The 16,662-nt window shown below is 47.7% G+C and overlaps 1 long non-coding RNA gene across 1 annotated transcript; it reads right to left on the reverse strand.

Annotated features, from left to right (window-relative positions):
• Positions 1 to 4,806: 4,806 nt before the first annotated feature.
• On the reverse strand, positions 4,807 to 13,923 carry LOC111096896. Its single transcript, XR_005361685.1, has 3 exons — positions 13,771 to 13,923; positions 6,247 to 6,339; positions 4,807 to 6,129 (listed from the first exon to the last, which is right to left on the reverse strand). It is a non-coding gene; the product is annotated as an uncharacterized LOC111096896 (long non-coding RNA).
• Between the last annotated feature and the right edge of the window lie 2,739 nt (positions 13,924 to 16,662).

The raw sequence follows: 16,662 nt of genomic DNA on the forward strand, positions 1-16,662 counted from the left end.
AGTAGTCATGGTAGTCATGCTCTGGGCACTTATTCAAATGACAGGATGTGACCTATTAGTGATGATGAGATCGGTTTTAATAGGTTATTACCAAAATGTTGTTAAATGAAAGAGAATAGAACAGTAGAATTGAATAGGATGGGATAGAATGGGTTGGGATGGACCAGACTAGACTATAGCTGAGTGCATCTGCTGCATAGTGCAGAGGGGACCATCCGTAACACAACACTTTGGTTTCACATGCATATAGAAGCTAGGGAAGGTGGAGTGTACTGCGTCTCAATGTAAAAGGCATTTCTCTCTATGAATCATAGTCAAAATAATATGAAAAATATGGCTGTGGGACATTATTATTTTCCTTTATCTTTTTATTTTTTTTAAGATTTTATTTATTTACTCATGAGAGAGGTAGAGAGCAGGCAGAGGGAGAAGCAGACTCCATGCAGGGAGCCCGACGTGGGACTCAATCCTGGGTCTCCAGGATCAGACCCTGGGCCAAATGTGGCACTAAACCGCTGAGCCACCTGGGCTGCCCCTATCTTTTTCTTTTATCAGAAGAGAGATATCCATCTATCTGAATCCTTGGCCAGTCCAATGCAATTCAGCCCAACCAATTTCTCATGGGTCACCTATATGCCAAGCCCAAGGACCATGAAGCAGTCAACACTGTGCTTGCCCCATGCACAACAGTATGGAATTAGTCCAGATTCAGCCCTCAACACTTACTGTGTGCCCTGCACTGTGTTATGTGTTAGGAACATATCCTTAAACAGAAGAGCCACAAGTCAGTGCCCAGGGACTCCAGGGCCTAGTGGGGAGACCAGCAAGTGGGCAGGTATGCTAGCCTATGTGAGTCACGCAGGGAAATGGCTAGTGATGCAGCCTCAGAAAGAAGGGTAGTTAGGACTAACCTTCCTTGGCTATGATCTGAAGGGTGAGAAGGCAGTGACCCAGGCAAAGAAGAGTTCCAGGCAGAGAGAGGCCCAGAGGTAAGTAGGGTGAAGGATTTGTGCTCACTTGCCCAAGATTTTCCTGGTTTAGGCACTGAAAGTTCCACATTCCAGGAAACCAGTCAGTTAGGCAATCTGGAATTGTTGGTCATCCTAGCAGTAAGTGAGAGTATGGAATATTCTGGAAATAGAAGTTGGTTCAAGTTTAGGACAAGTTAATAAGAAACATATCTTACACTTTGTCTAAAATCTCCAAGTTGATCCTAAAATATCATATTTAAATATTGAGTTAATTTATTGCCACATCAGTTCAGTTGTTTTAATTTTTTTAAGCAATGCAATTTTAATGTTCTTTTAAACTAGGTTTATCTCTAATTCTAGAAAGGCCTAAAGCTTAAACCAGGGGTTTGGAGAAGCAGACAGGTAATGTAATAAGAGACTGCCAACCAGAAGAGGACAGTACCAATGGAGGCTACATGGCGTGCCCATCGCAGACAACCCCTCCCCAACCCCAGCTGGCTGTAGGCCTGAGGAAATGTTGCCAAATGTCTTGATATTTTAAAGGAAGGCCCAAATCAGGATTTTTATGTGCTGTCCCCTAATGTTAAAATTTTGGTGACAATTTCAAGATTTAAAAAAATAAATACAATGCCGAAAGAAACATTCTTTTTTTTATAAATTTATTTTTTATTGGTGTTCAATTTGCCAGCATATAGACTAACACCCAGCGCTCATCCCGTCAAGTGCCTACCCCAGTGCCCGTCACCCCCCCCCCCCTCCGCCCACCTCCCCTTCCACCACCCCTAGTTGGTTCTTTTGACTGTTGGTTTTCACCTCTAACGTTACCATTCATGCTACCTGGTCAATGGAACTACCGCCCCTTATGGCAGCATAGCCAAATTGCAGGATATTCTCTCGGACCTCTTCTGTTTGAGCACCCCAGGGTAAAAACAGTTGGTAGAAACCAAGGAAGAAAGTTGCCCTGGGGAGCAGGCGTGGGGGAAAGAAGAAAAAGAAGAAAAGAAAGAAGCAAAGACCGCAATAAAGAAGACAAGAAATAAAGACCTACAGAAACGAAAGAAAGAAAGAAAGAAGTAAAGAAGAAGGAAGAAGTTAAGGAAGGAGGGGACGTCACTTCTCCTTCCTTTTCCACGCAATCACAGAAGAAGCCCCCTCCGCCCCCTCGCCTCCCTCCCTCCCCCCTCCCTCCCTCCCTCCTCCTTCCTCCCTCTCCCCTCCTCCCTCCCCTCTTCCCTCCCCTCTCCTCTCTTATATAAAGAAAGAAAGAAAGAAAGAAAGAAAGAAAGAAAGAAAGAAAGAAAGACAGACTAAGTAGAAAGCATCAAAACTCAAGCTTTGCCAATGTCCCAGATTGGGACAGGCTGCCCCAGGCTCCATGACTGAGAACCAAAGTCAGCCAGCAGTTGATCTTGGGGTGGGCCTTGAATAGGACATCTCAGCAAGAAAGTGGTTGTCTTTTCTGGCTGATTTATAAAAACCCCAAAGAAAAGCCTGCATCCTATCAGCAGCCATACTGTTCTCTGTACCTGTAGATCTGAGCCCATCCTGATGCCATTGCAGCCAAGGAGAAGCTCAGCAGCCCTGGGTGCTTGTCATTGCCCAAAGAACTAGGTTTCTATACTAAAGCAGGCAGATCTGTGCCAGGATTCCCACATCTCCTGTCAACAGATTTCCCCAACAGGTTGCCTGGGCTTCACTTGGCTTCATCTCTTCTACATCTTATCTTAAGCTGTTGGTCTGCCTTTTCTTATTGTCAAGAGACCAGTTCAACCCCGATTTCTGATAAGGTAAAGTAGGCATCCACCCATATGCTAAGATTTCAGGACTGTTTCTCATGTCACCAGTTTTTCCCCAGGTATTTCTCAAAGTGTCTTCCTTAGCAGGAGAGAAATGCAAACAGCAAATACATGTGCACACACGTGCATATGCAGGCACACACCAGGTACATAGGTGCATAGGAATGCACGTGCATACACACATTAGACCAGGGGTCAGCAGTCCTGGCGTCCCAGCCCAATCTGCCACTGACCTCTGTATAAAACTGGGAGATACACTTCTCAATTTCCTTCTCTACAAAATGAAGGAGTGGGAACAAATCACATGACCTCAGTCGTTCCTCCATGATTCTCTATAAAGTCATGAGAATGCAAGCCAACTGGTATAGGATGTTTTCTTGAATCAGGGTTTCATAAAGCTGAAATGGTACACAGAGCCGTGACCAGCTGAAAGGCATCCTCGGAGGGAGGAATGGACCAGGACAGGGGCAGGGGCAGGAGGCTGAAGGCCCCGGAATCCACCCTGCCTTCCACTTGAGACTGACGCTGCCTGTGAAGTATCTGTAATACTCGCCTCCTCGTGAAGTTCCATCTCTGCCCCCCCCTTACCTCCTCATGGCCAACGTTCTCTGAGGCCCCTCTGCACAAACCACTGGCTGGGGGCCAGGCAAGGCTGCCTTTGCCTCAGTTCTTCCTGCTGCTTCAGAATGTCTCCCACCCGCCCCCTCATGGGGAGACAGAGGCTCTAGGAAGCTGTTGTCAAATTCAGAGCAGGAAAGAATATCCTACCAGACACGTAGGATGGCAGAGGGGTCAAGAGCAAAGCCTCTGATGCCATGCAGTCCCAGGTTTAAGCCTCCACTCGGTTCCTGGGGTGGATTACTTCATCTCCCTAGGCCTCTGTTTTCCCATCTATAAAATGGGAATGATAATGATGTCTGTCCCACAGGATTATGAGAAATAAGTAGAATAATTCAGGCATGGCAAAGACTGTCAGTACCTACCTAATATCTAGTTTCTACTTCCTTTCTAACAGAATCCCCATTTTGTTGGGGGTTCATTAAGCCCCGGTTAAATAAACTACATTTCTCTAGCTAAATAAACAACATTTCCCAGCTTCTCCATAGCCAAGGATGGCTGGAGAATACAGTTCTACCCAATAACATATGAGTGGAAGCTCCATGAGGAATTCTGGGAAATGTCTGCCTGACTTAGATATAGGTCTTGCTTCCTTTCTTCTACCTTTGTCCTTCCTTCTGCTGAGAACATGGGTGATGGCTGGAACAGCAACCATGTTGTAGGCATGAGGCAAAGGCCAAAGAGCCAGAAGAGACCTTGGCTCTAACTCACACAACCAACCACCTGCTCCCAAACTTTCTGTGTATAACCACTATTTCATCTCTGTTACCTTATTTGGGCTTTCTGTTTTACACATCTGAGCCTAATGCCTGGTTGGCTCAATATTTAGCTCAGTGCCATGCACACAGTCAGCAGTTAATACTTCTTTTCCACTTTATGGGGAAATCTCTGTTGGTCCCCTGAAGGGTGCCATGTGGCATGAGGGACACCAGATAGGGCTCCAGCATGACGTAGTGCACCTGGACTCTGTTACTCTTGAGCTATGAAGGCTTCGGTGAGTCCTCTCCAGCTTTCAGTTTCCTGATTAGGGGTTGGATCAGAAGATGTATGAAGCTCCTTCCAACTCTGACCTTCCAAGGATCCACCACAGTCTCTGAAGAACATCCAGGCCCACCGTCTGGTCCCTCATGCTGTACACCCGCAGGCCTCCTCCAATGCCTACACCTCCACCCCATATCCCTGCGAGGTTTCCTGAGATCCTGAGAAATTTCTAGGGAAGGGAACTGTTTAAATAAAAGGCCACACTGCCTTAGTTAACTTTCCCACCTGGTTTAAATAAGAAAAAATACCAAGAGTAACATCAAACCTAACAGAATCAATAAGTCAGTAAATAATTTTGGTAACATTTCACATTAAGATAGCATGAATACTTTATTAAGAGCTCATAAGTTAATTTCCCTTTTTCTTAAATTATACTAGGATGTGCGGAGGCATAAATAATTGCTTGAGCTGCTGCTCTGAGGTGCTTCCTCGCAAGTTGTAATATCATCTATTAACTAGTTTAAAATCACTCTGACAGCTTTCTGTGCATCTTGGAATAATTTACTTCGCAAGCAACTTTGGTGAATCGTTTATTCATCATTATTAAAGTATTTATAAATCCTGCTTTAATTTAGCCCTCTGTTTCCTTTGCTTCCTTGCAGCATATTGACCAAAAATAAGAATGCTTAGGGCAGTACTTTGTTCCTTGGTGGCATTTTAACCAAGAGTGTTGTTGGAGTGAACAGCCTCTAAGCTCCATTAAGGCCCCATCCCCCATGCCCCGCTAGCCTCAGCTTCAGGGTTTCTCCACCTGCCTACCTGGCCTGTGTAATTCAGCTAAGAGGAGAGCTCCGCAGTCCACACACCTGAGACAGAGGAAGAGAAGTAATATTTATTGAAGACTCGCCCTGTGTTCCAGCTGCCTTAGCCGACAGTTATCGAAGGATTAGTACGTACCAGACACCTTTCTGGTGATTTCTTCTGTATCATTTCACTAAGTTTCCTCAGCAGTAATTTCTAACACACAGAAATTGCAACATGTCAGGCCATGCTCTATGTGCTTGGTGGATATTAATTTACTTACCCCTCACAGCAGAGATCGGCACTACCCTGACTGATACTACAGGTTGGTACTTAGCATGAGTCCCATTTTAAAGATGTCAGAACTGAGGCACAGAGAGGTTGAATGGATCGCCCAAGGTCACACAGGTGGGAAAGAACAGACCTGAAATTCACATCCAAGGGGTCTCATTTCAGAGGCCACACCCTTCACCACCAACCTACCCACTGATAATCAGCTGAGGTACGCGCTTCTTTCAGCGTGTTTTTCAGAAGAGGCAACTGTGACACACAGAGGGTAAGTGATCCTTCCACGATCTCTAAGCCAGCGTGTAACAGAACAAGGATTCACACTCGTGTGATACATAATCTCTCAACACTTTACAAATTAGCTATTGCCATTCCCATTTAACAGGTGAGGAAACTAAGAGTGACAGCTTGTGCAATCTGCCGAAAGACTGCACGATTATGAAGTGTCAGAGCTGGGATTCAAACCTGGTCTACCTGGCTTTTTTCATCAGAGCATGACAGGAAGAGAAGGAGGAACATGTTTAATCTCAGGAAGTCCTGGCTGGGGCCTGCAGTCCATGTATTCCACTCTATCCCTCCAGGCTCAGACATCAGTTCAAGTACCCAGAGCTCTGCCAGCCTTTAACATCTCTGTCCTGATGGAAGGGAACAAGGTCAGGGAGGCTTCTGAGATACTGTGGGGAGGATAAAACAGGGACCAGGGACACTCCCTCAGGAATTTTTCCCTGTGGCCCTCTTAATGCATGTCCACCTCCCCATTTTCCTCCTAACCAGGTTTCTGTCATACTCACCACGTTCTCTGGGGCCTTGGTCAAACACGCCAGGGAAGGAAGAGAAGCAAACTATTTTGATGTACGGAGAAAGCCTTTGGGCTGAATTTTCAGCTGGAAAATAAGTAATTAGAAAATCAAATTAACACTCAGACCAACAGGGGTCTGAAGTCATGGAGGACAGAAGACTAGAGAATCTTCTCAGGGAAATTTAAGGCTTTCAGATGATTTAATAAAGTCCTATACCGAAACAAGAGAATGCACTGTGAATCTTTTTGAGGTTCTTCTTGCTCTTTATCCTCACGTTTCAAGGAAAGCTGGCTTTAAAGGAGTTGTTCCTAAAAAATGCTAAAATTCAGTCCCAGAGGAAGCATGTGTTCAAGAGCAAGAGGATGTAACTGATGCTTTCAAGACCAGCTGAGTGGACCTTTGTAGTGTGAGAAGTGTTGTCTGAGAAGTGACTTTGTGGTGTACTTTGATCACACAGGAAAGGGGGCGGGGGAAGGAAAGAGAAAAGCTTGGGAGCTTTTCTTCAGATCTGGGCTCTTCCTTAGAAGAATGTCACTAATGCTAGCAACAAAACATTAGGTCTAATACAAAATCCAGAGCTGATTGACAGTCCTCAGATTCCGAAATAAGATGCTTTTGAGAGTTATGGCAAAATACAAAGGCACCGAGGAAATGGAGACTTTTGATGTGCACAAGGTGTTGGACTAACAGTGAAGGTTCCAAAAGTCAAAGAGGCCGCAAATGAGATGTGTGGATACAGGAAAATCTTGTAGGGCTTCTCAAATAATCAAGTCAGTACTGAATTTAAATGGCTGCTTGATCCAGTACAGACTGAAGACATCTGCCCCCTGGAATGTGCCGGTGCAGGCATAGACCTTCCCCCACAATCCAATGTATCCATTTAACAAACCTGACCTAGAAGAATGCCAAGGTCTCATGCTGACTATAAAGCATGAACAAGACCTGGTGCTGCCCCCAAGGAGCTCTGGCCTAGTGAGGAGACAGTTGATTATACATACATGGAAACCAGGGATAATTTTTCTAGTAGCTCAGAAGCACACACACCAATCCCCTATAGAAAAGGTTATTGTGGGATCCAGAGAGATGCCCTGACCCTAAGCCCACATCTTGCAGATGCCATTTGGACAGAGGCGACTTGATGCCCCAAATCAGGTGGTGGTCCCAACCCTGCATCCCTGCTTCTAGGGTCCCTGGGGCCAGCCCTCGAGTCCCCTAGACCAAATGGCTGGCAGGGCCTGTCACTTTCTCATGGAGCATCATTTCCTGCATCCACACAAATAAAGTGGACAGCAAGCCAGTGCCATCTTGTTTGCTGCTATTGGATTTATGACATGTCAAGTTTAAATAGCATGTGCAAGGCTTACAATGGAGGCGACACAGAAATTCATTTTTCAAGCCCATCAAGGCTCTGAGCCCCCCAGCCCCTCCCTGCTGGGGCTAGGAGAACTATTTCACAACATCCTAATGCTGAGAAAAGACCTCCCTGTATCTCTACATTCAATTCTGCTTCTCTCTTTTCCCTCTCCTTCAAGTCCCCCCAAAATACCAAAATAGCGTAAATGCCACTTACCCGTACCCCATAAATACCAATTAACCTTTATGCAAGTCTGCTGTGCATAAGCCCTAACCTGATTCCTGGGGCTGAATTATTAATCCCTTACAAACAAACCACCAGCACGCCACACGCTGCCTTCTTGCCACCCAGCTGACGTAGCTGGCTTTAATTTAGACCTGCTCCACCCACCTTTTGTGCTGTTCTTTATTTGGGTTGTGAAAACCACTTTCTCTACCTTCCCTTCCCCCTCATCAGCAAATTAAACTGCTCAGTTGCCCCCAGCTTTTCCCAATAATAGAGGCTGCTTGGACTTGACCCATTAAAGGAGAGAGCCCAGAAAGACTTGCTATAGGACCCAGCAAGTCTCATTTTTATAATTGATTGGTAAGACAAGCATTTGGGTTGCAAAGTAGCTTTGGTCAGGTTTCCATTTTGCAGCAAACCCCCAAATTAAAAATCACCTCCAGGGGATAATTCTTTTGCAAATAATATGAGCCGGGCTATTTCTGTTTTTGTCAGGCGCACTGTCACTCCAGGCTGGTGTCTCATATGTTATTCTGGCTGCATGAGAAAGGCCCACAATAATAGCGTTGGCAACTGAAACAACAGCAAGAATGGGAATGTCAATTTGCAATTGTGAAACAAGGTGAAAACCACACTCCTTAACAAAAAGTTGAGGCCCACTTTAAACAAGGGGAAAACAACCAAGTAGAGTGCCTGAAGCCAGTTGGTCCAATCCGTGACAAGGCAGGCAGTATTGGGGGTGCTGTGAGAAGCTGTGATCAAACCCGAGTTAGTCCAGAATCACCTGGGAAAGCAAGCGCCTTGAACTCTTAAAAATGAGCAGATGTGATCCAGCCACCTAATTATTTTATGCTTGAGTCACAGTGAATCATGGCCAGAAGCTCTAGATCTCTGTCTTTGCCCATGATGCCATTCTGGAATACCACATCCTTCTCCACCTTTGCCAAATGGACCACTCCTCCTCATCCTTAAAGATGCAGCTCACACATCTCCTCTCCCAGGAAGCCTTCCTGATTTTTTGGTCAGATTTTATCTGCTTCCTGCCTCCCTCATATAATGTTTAAATAGCACAGCCACAAAGTTAGTTAACTTTTCAGTCTCTTCTACTACAATTTAAGTCCTTTGAGAACAGAATATACAACTTAGTCTTCTTTTAATCTCCAGTAGCTAGCACGGGGCCTGGCACATAGTAGGGGTTCAGCAAATGTTTGTTGAATGAATAGATATGAAAAAATATAAAAATACAGGAGATGAAACAGAGAGCTGAATTTAAAAGAACTTATTACGCTGGAATCAATCTGTAGAATCCAGTGATTTATTTATTTAAAATGATCTTCCTAAGTACCTACTTAGGATACTCAGCCTGTGTTAAATGCATAAAGGTAATAGGAGGAAAGGAGAGAATCCCTCTTTCAAGAAAATTACCTTCAGATTTGTACATGTCTAAATGAGAACAGTGGAAAGCAGTCCATGGCAGGATTGATGTGGCACAGGAGGATGGTCGTGCTGGCCTGCCAGGTGGGGACTTTGGAAAACATATTCCTTGTCCTAATCCTACCACTGAGTCATTATGTGACCTTGGGCAAATCAACTCACATCTTTGGACCTCCATCTGTCAAACGTAACATTGAATTGTTGAAATGATACTGGGACAATTGCTATCATATGTAAGAAAATAAAGTAAAAATTTCTGCCTCATGTCATATAGAAAAAATGAATTCCATGCAGATTAATGATCTAAATGGAAAACAGCCAAATTCAAACATTTCCCCCCCAAAAAAACTGTAGAAGTGTATCTGTATAGCATTAGTTTAAGAAGAATTCTCTTAACAAAATGTGAAAAGCAAAAATCACAAGGAAATCTCTGACAAATGGGGCTACTTTAAAACAAATACACATGCTAATCCAAGTGAAAAATGAAGCTACGAGATGGAAGAAGACATCTACAACCGTCACGATGAAAAATATGGGAGTAGTTGGAATAGCTAAAGAACTTTTACAAACCTACTAGAAAAAGACAGACAACTTAGAAGAAAGAAGTTCCAAGTATATGAAACGCAATTGACAAAAGAGGAGAATGACTGATAACTTCAGGAGATGCTTGATCTAACTAGAAATCAGAGAAATGTCAATTAAAAATGGCAGCGAGTTACCAGTTCATACTCATCAGATTGAAAAACATTGAAAAGAGACGCCTGGGTGGCTCAGTGGTCGAGTATCTGCCTTGGGCTCAGGTCATGATCCCGGGGTCCTGGGATCGAGTCCCACATTGGGCTCCCCACGGGGAGCCTGCTTCTCCCTCTGCCTGTGTCTTTGCCTCTCTTGTCTGTGTCTCTCATGAATAAATAAATAAAGTCTTAAAAAAAAAAAAAAGACAAGGTGGTGATGAGTGGGCTGCAGCACCATCTTGGGCTGGGCTCTCAACCTGCTTCCAGCAAGAATCCTTGTACCACCAGCTACCACCTACGCACAGCATCCCATTTGGCAGGTTACTTTAAACTTCTCATGCCTTGATTTATACATTTGAGAATGAAGAATGTTAACGGCATTTCCTTGAAAGGCCATTGTAGAATTACCTATAATGATCCATGTGAATGTGTCCAGTCCAGAGCCTGTGGCCATTGTTGGGGCAGGACCTTGCCCAGCTTATGTCCTGGTGAGTCGGAGGCTGTAGGCTGAGTGTGCGCTGTAGGGTGGGCAGTCTGGGGGAGCTGGGAGGTCTCATCAAGGAGGAGGCCATAGGGCCACAGCAACGTCTGCACAGTGGGGGCCCAGCCAGGGCTCTGTGGGGCAGTCTGCTCTGCTCCAGAAGGAAATAAATGAACACAGCTTTCAGAGGCAGATGGAATACAGGATCTGGTTCCCTGGCTAATGTGATCTCTTTACACAGGATCTCTCACTGAGAGTCAATAGTCATCATCACCCATTAGGAAAAACAGGACTCTTTGGGGAATCACGGGTAAGGAGGGATAATGCCCTGGCTGTGTGGCCTTAGGTGAGTCACTGCACCTCTTTGGGCTGCCATTTTCTCATTTATGAAATGAGGAATTTACTATCCTGGAAAGAGTACAAGACTCCTAGGATTAAGGAGACCTTGGTTCTGGCCAGACCTTGGTTCTGCCTCTAACTGTGGGGCTTCAGGAAAGTCTCACCTTCCCAGAAGCCTAGTTTCCTCTTTGTAAAATGACCTGTGCAATGTGAGGTTCTCCGACGGCCCCTCAAGCTCCAGGGGAGGTCACATACACATCCATGCACGCACACGGATAGTTGGTGCTGAGTTTAATCCAGAACAGGGCTTGGCCTTGGGCACCCTGAACCACCTGGCATATTAGCATCCCATCTCCAACATTTACACTTTTTTTTTTTTTAAAGCGGCCACATGTATCTGAGCAGGACCACTCCCCCAGCATGGCTGCCGACAGGGATGATGAGGGAGGCACAGGGCAGGCCTTCCCCTGGAAAAGCACAGCCGCTCCCTGCCCTGACTGCCACAGAAAGCAAACCACCTCCTCACATGGGTGGGTGAGGGACCACCGTCCCTCATCCCCTGCCCAGTCTTTCTGTAGGACCCTCCTTGTGACTGGCCTTGTGGGAAGGACTCACTGTCCCCTTCTACAGTAATGGCCCAGGAGTGGGAGGCTGCTTATTCAGCTTAGTCATTAGGACCTACAGACCTAGAGAGATAAGCTGCCCTTGCCCAAAATCCCAGGACAAATGAAGGGCAAGGCCCCAAGCACAGTAAAAATGGGGACAACAGCTACTCATTGAATCCCTGCAAAGACCAAGTCATTCTACCCTCACCACACCTACCAAGCTAAGACTATTAATTTTCTCCTCTTACAGTTGATGAAATGGAGGCATGTAGGGCAGGGGAGTATCCCAGCTGCAGGGACACTGGGTCTCTGGCTTCCTGGTCCCAAGTGCTACCCCTATGGAGATCTGCCTAAGTCTGGTCCTGCTGCCGGGTCCCAGACCTGGGCCTCGTCCCCCCTGCACCAAGCAAGCTCTCAGGTCTGGCAAGCTCTGGGAGCTGTCCTTCCCTGCCCCTCACCCCTTCCCACCCTCCCCACTGCGGGGGACCCTGCCACAGAAACAGTGTCAGAGGGAGTGACTAATGGTGGCTGACCCCAGGTCAGCACGAATGCCGTCGGACTCCCTGGTCCTGGTGAGACAGCCCACCTCCCTCATACTGACCTGACAGGACGGCCCCGGGGGTTGGGGGGAAGCACCCAGGGCCTCTCTCCTGGGGCCACCCCACACACACCGGGGCAACTGGCCAGAGCCTGCCCTGCCTCACCTCCAGGGCATAGGTCCCACTCCTGTCAGAGCCCCTCAGCTGGCCAAGCCATCCCTCAGGCCAGATGACACATGCTCCCTCCTGCCCGAGAGCTGGTGACAGATGCCCAGCTGGAAAAGTGATGGGCTGCATGGTGGGGGCAAAGTGCAGGTTTTCCTTCATCAGAGTTGGCAGCTGAGCTATGGCTAAAGGCAGCAGTGACAGGGCAGCCTCTTGTAGGCGTGCACACACACACACACTTGTGCATACCTGCTCACACAAGCACACACCCACACATGCACAAATTCTCACACACCCATTGCATCCAGACTGCGCAGGTGGGACCCAGGAAGATGGAGGTAGTACTGGCTCTCAGGGAAAGGTGCCAACCACCACCAGTAGTAGTAACTTTCATAGTACCTATGAAAGCCTTGCTCATCACGGAATTGGGGCAGTTCCACTGCAAGCCCAGAAGGGACCATTCAGCTCTGTTCCCGTCTCCCGCCCCCCCCTCGGCCTACACACTTCAACTACCGAGAGTGACAGCTTCCCAACTGGCTGGTACTCTAAATTTACCACCTAACACAATAGGCACCATTCTGGGCCACCAGGGTGTATTCCTGGGCAAAGTGACCCAGCCTGGGAGGGGGAGACAATGACAAGCCATGTGCCGTATACACATACACCACACAAGTATGGACACCTAGGCTGTGTGTCCAGTGTCCTCTGCCATGGGCTCAGTGCTGGGATCCTCCACAAAGACTCCTGGGGTAAGACTGGGGTAAAAATGAGGCCAAAAAACAAACCCACAGCTTTCTCAAAACAGCAAATGAGAGCATTCAGCACAAAAGACAGTGAGAAGTAGTCAGCACAGGCTCATTCATCCCAACGTTCATTCAGCAGAGTCAGTGAAGAACCCCTGACAGCTGGACCCAGCTCTGGGATGGGTAGTACAGGTTGAGCAGGAACTGCGGAAGACACGGCTCAAGATCCCAGACCTAGATAAAGGAGGCAGAGACGTGCCCCAGTGCCCACCACAGTGCCTAAATTCCACCATCAGAAAAAGCCATTGTGTCCATGTATGTCTACAGATGCCTCATGGAGAAACCTGCTCTTCTTTAGGGAACTGTGCCCTTTTTAATCCATTTGTCTATAGGGACAAAGTCTCAGAATGTCAGCATTGGATGAGCCTTTGGGGAGCATCTAGTCTTTCCAACTTCTTTTATTTTTTTAAGATTTTATTTATTTATGAGAGACACACACAGAGAGAGAGAGAGAGAGAGAGAGAGAGGCAGAGACACAGGCAGAGGGAGAAGCAAGCTCCATGCATGATGCCCAACGCAGGACTCGGCCCCAGGACCCCGGTTTCACACCCTCAGTCAAAGGCAGATGCTCAACTGCTGAGCCGCCCAGGCATCCCTAGTTCCTTCCATCTTCAAACAAATTCTAAGTCAATGTGGAAAATACACAGAAGTAAAACAGTTGCCCTCGGGCTGGGACAAGAGGGAATAAGGAGGGCTAAGTCCAACATCCTTGGACCACTCCCCCAGGCCAGAGTGTCTGATGATTCCTCTGAAGAGTTTGAAAAGCACTTTTTCAGAGGTATCCCTTAGATCAGGTTCAACTGCGTGGCACAAAGACTCCAAAAATGGTGGCTTACACAGGATAGTGGCATTCTTTCCTCTGACACAACAGTCAGATGAAGCAGCACATGTGGGGCATCCATAGTCATCTGTTGGTAAACCACTTCCAGGCCTCTGCTCCTCATCTTCGCTGTTCAAGATGGTGGTCTTTGATCGCAGGCAGCTCCAGGAAGGAGTTAACAGAGAAGAAAAGCTCCCAGAAGGTGCTGAAGGGGTTCCACTGACATCCCATTGGCCATGATTTAATCACGTGGCCACACCTAGCTGCATAGGCTGCTGGGAAATGTAGTTCTACTCTTTGGTGACAGTGGGATCAGTTACAAGCTCTGTCCCTGTGAGATAAGGGGATAATGGATATCAGGATGAGGAGTGAGTGGTTATGGTCCTGCTAGTCCAGTTTCCCACTTGATAGGTGAACAAAAGGAGGTGCCAATGAGACTAAGATTGATTAAGTCCCTAATACCCAAGAAATCTTCCTCCAACACCTACCATAAGGCCTGCATTAGACCTAAATGAAAAGACAAGCCCTGCCTCCCCACTGTGGAGCCAGATATCCAACCAACACTTGTGGCGTGATAAATGATGTCACCAAGCTCAGTACAAAACAGAGTGGGAGCAGTCACGCAAAAGCACCCACGCTTTCTGTGAGGCTCAAGGAAGGGGCCACCAAAAGAGAGAGAACGTCCACACTGAGACTGGACTGGTTAGAAGGTGTCTGCTGAGTGGATAAGCGTGGGGAAGGGTAAACTTGGCAGAAGGAAAAGAGTACAAAGGCTCAGAGGCAGGACGGGCTACCTACCATATTTAGAAACTACCACCAGGGTATAAAAGGCAAAAGGGGGTGTGATGGCTAACTTCACATGTCAACTGAGAGGGGGCCTGGGGGTGTGACTGATATTTAAATCACTAAATTATTGGCTAAAACAGATTGCCCTTATTGTGGTAGGCCTCCTCCAATCAGCTGAAGGCCTAAACAGAACAAAAACGCTGACTTCCCTAAGCAAGCAGGAGTTCTCCAATAGCTGCCTTCGTACCCTGGCTCTCCTGGGTCTCTGCCTGCCTGCCTTCAGACTGTGGCTGCACCACTATCTCCAGGCTACGAGCCCACACTACGAATTTCGGACACACCAGTGCCCACAATCATATGAGGCAATTCCATACACACACACACACACACACACATACACACACACACCCTATTGGTTTGGTTTTCTGAAGAACCCTCAATAATTCAGGGGTGAGGTGAGGGGGAATATAGAGATGGGCTTGGATAGATTGACAGGGACCAAAATCATGAAAAGCCTGGGTGCCATTCAAAGCCATTCTGAGTTTATTCTGTAGAAAATGAGGAGTCATTGGAGACTTCAAGGCAAGAGAGCGATCCTAGCCATATGTTCCATCATACATAGGGGCACGAGGTGGAGGCTGGTAGACTGCCATGTACAGGGGGCCTCCTATGAGTGGTAGGGACTATTCTAGGGGCTCTGGATGAGAGAGTCAAGGACAGTGGCAGGGAGCCAGGACCGGTGACTGAATTTTTGACTCCTTTTGCTAGAGCTGCAAAGGGAGAAGGGCCGGTAGGGCTCCCAGGTCACAGACCTGGGCAGCTCTATAAGGCCAGGAACTGACTGACTCTTTCCATCCTCAGCACCTAGCCCTGCACCTGGCCACTGTGGCCGCTGTGTATGCGTATGTTTGTGAAATGAAGAACGAATGGAGAAAGAGAAGTAGCACCTGACAAAATAGGCCTGTGGGCCCAGCACAACATTGTAAGCAGGCAGGCCCTTAATTCAATTAAAATACTTGTTGACTGACAGGCCAATGACCAGCCCCAGGATTTTAGAAGCAGCCACCCTCCTGGCATTGGTCCCCCAAACCCCAGCCCACATGAAGGTCTGCCAGAGAAAGTGGAAGTGGTCGAGGACACACGTCCAGACTTCAGGACTGCTGCCTTCCCATCCTCCCTCTCTCAGCTGGATGCACGATACCCCACCGTTCAGAGTTCAACATCCTTAAGCCTTCATTTCAATCCGACTTAAGGCAAAATCCCAGGGACGAGCATCCCCCTATAAGCTGCTCTGCCATTGATGCCCAGGGCTGCTGGTGGCCCAAGAGCAGGAAGGGGTGAGGAGAGGAGAGGTAGGACCAGAACAGGTCCCAGGGGACGGAGGGTGAGTGCCCCAGACAGTCCTGCAGAGCTTGGCCTTTTGAGGAGGGAGACACCGGAGCCGAGAGAGGGAGGCCAGGGGCCCAAACCTCTGTGGCCCTGGTGAGGGGACCCGGAGTCCTAACAGTGGGAAAGTGAAATCCAGAGACAACTTGGTGGCAGGCCCTTATGACTGACACACGGGGACCTTTTCGTACCACGTTTTAAATATATTTCCGCCCAAGGGAGGCAGTTGACAGGCTCTGCAAGACCTAATGGAAAACAGCAGCTAATACTGCAAGTCAGCAAAGCTTGTCAGCCCGGGCGCCATCATCCCTCACCTCCTCTTTCATTTTTATAGGAACGGCTCAGAAACAGAGAAGAGAAATTTCCAAAGCCAAACAAAAAATCAATACCATGGGAGATAACCCAGCATTAATAGGAAAACCAGAGAGGGTGGCTTTGTCTCCAGGCTCTGCGGCGCTATCAATCACGCGGCGGCAGGATTTGGGAGGCTCCCCAAGCTGGGGACCGCCGGGACCCCATGCCAAAGGGGTCCAGGGACAGCAGACTGGGGCCCAAGCGGAGCCTGAGCCAAACATGGGGAGACAGCTCTGTCCCCTGCCCCTAGGCTGTCCCCCTCCAGGCCTTGGGGCCTCCGTCACCAGGCTGAGGCCCAGCACACAAGTGGGGGACAGTGTGGACAGGGACAGACACGCAGATGTCCAGCTAGGCCGCCAGCAGGAGAAGCAAGAGGGCCCTT

Source organism: Canis lupus, chromosome 7 (assembly GCF_011100685.1).
Source record: "Canis lupus familiaris isolate Mischka breed German Shepherd chromosome 7, alternate assembly UU_Cfam_GSD_1.0, whole genome shotgun sequence".
Classification (NCBI taxonomy): Eukaryota; Metazoa; Chordata; class Mammalia; order Carnivora; family Canidae; genus Canis; species Canis lupus.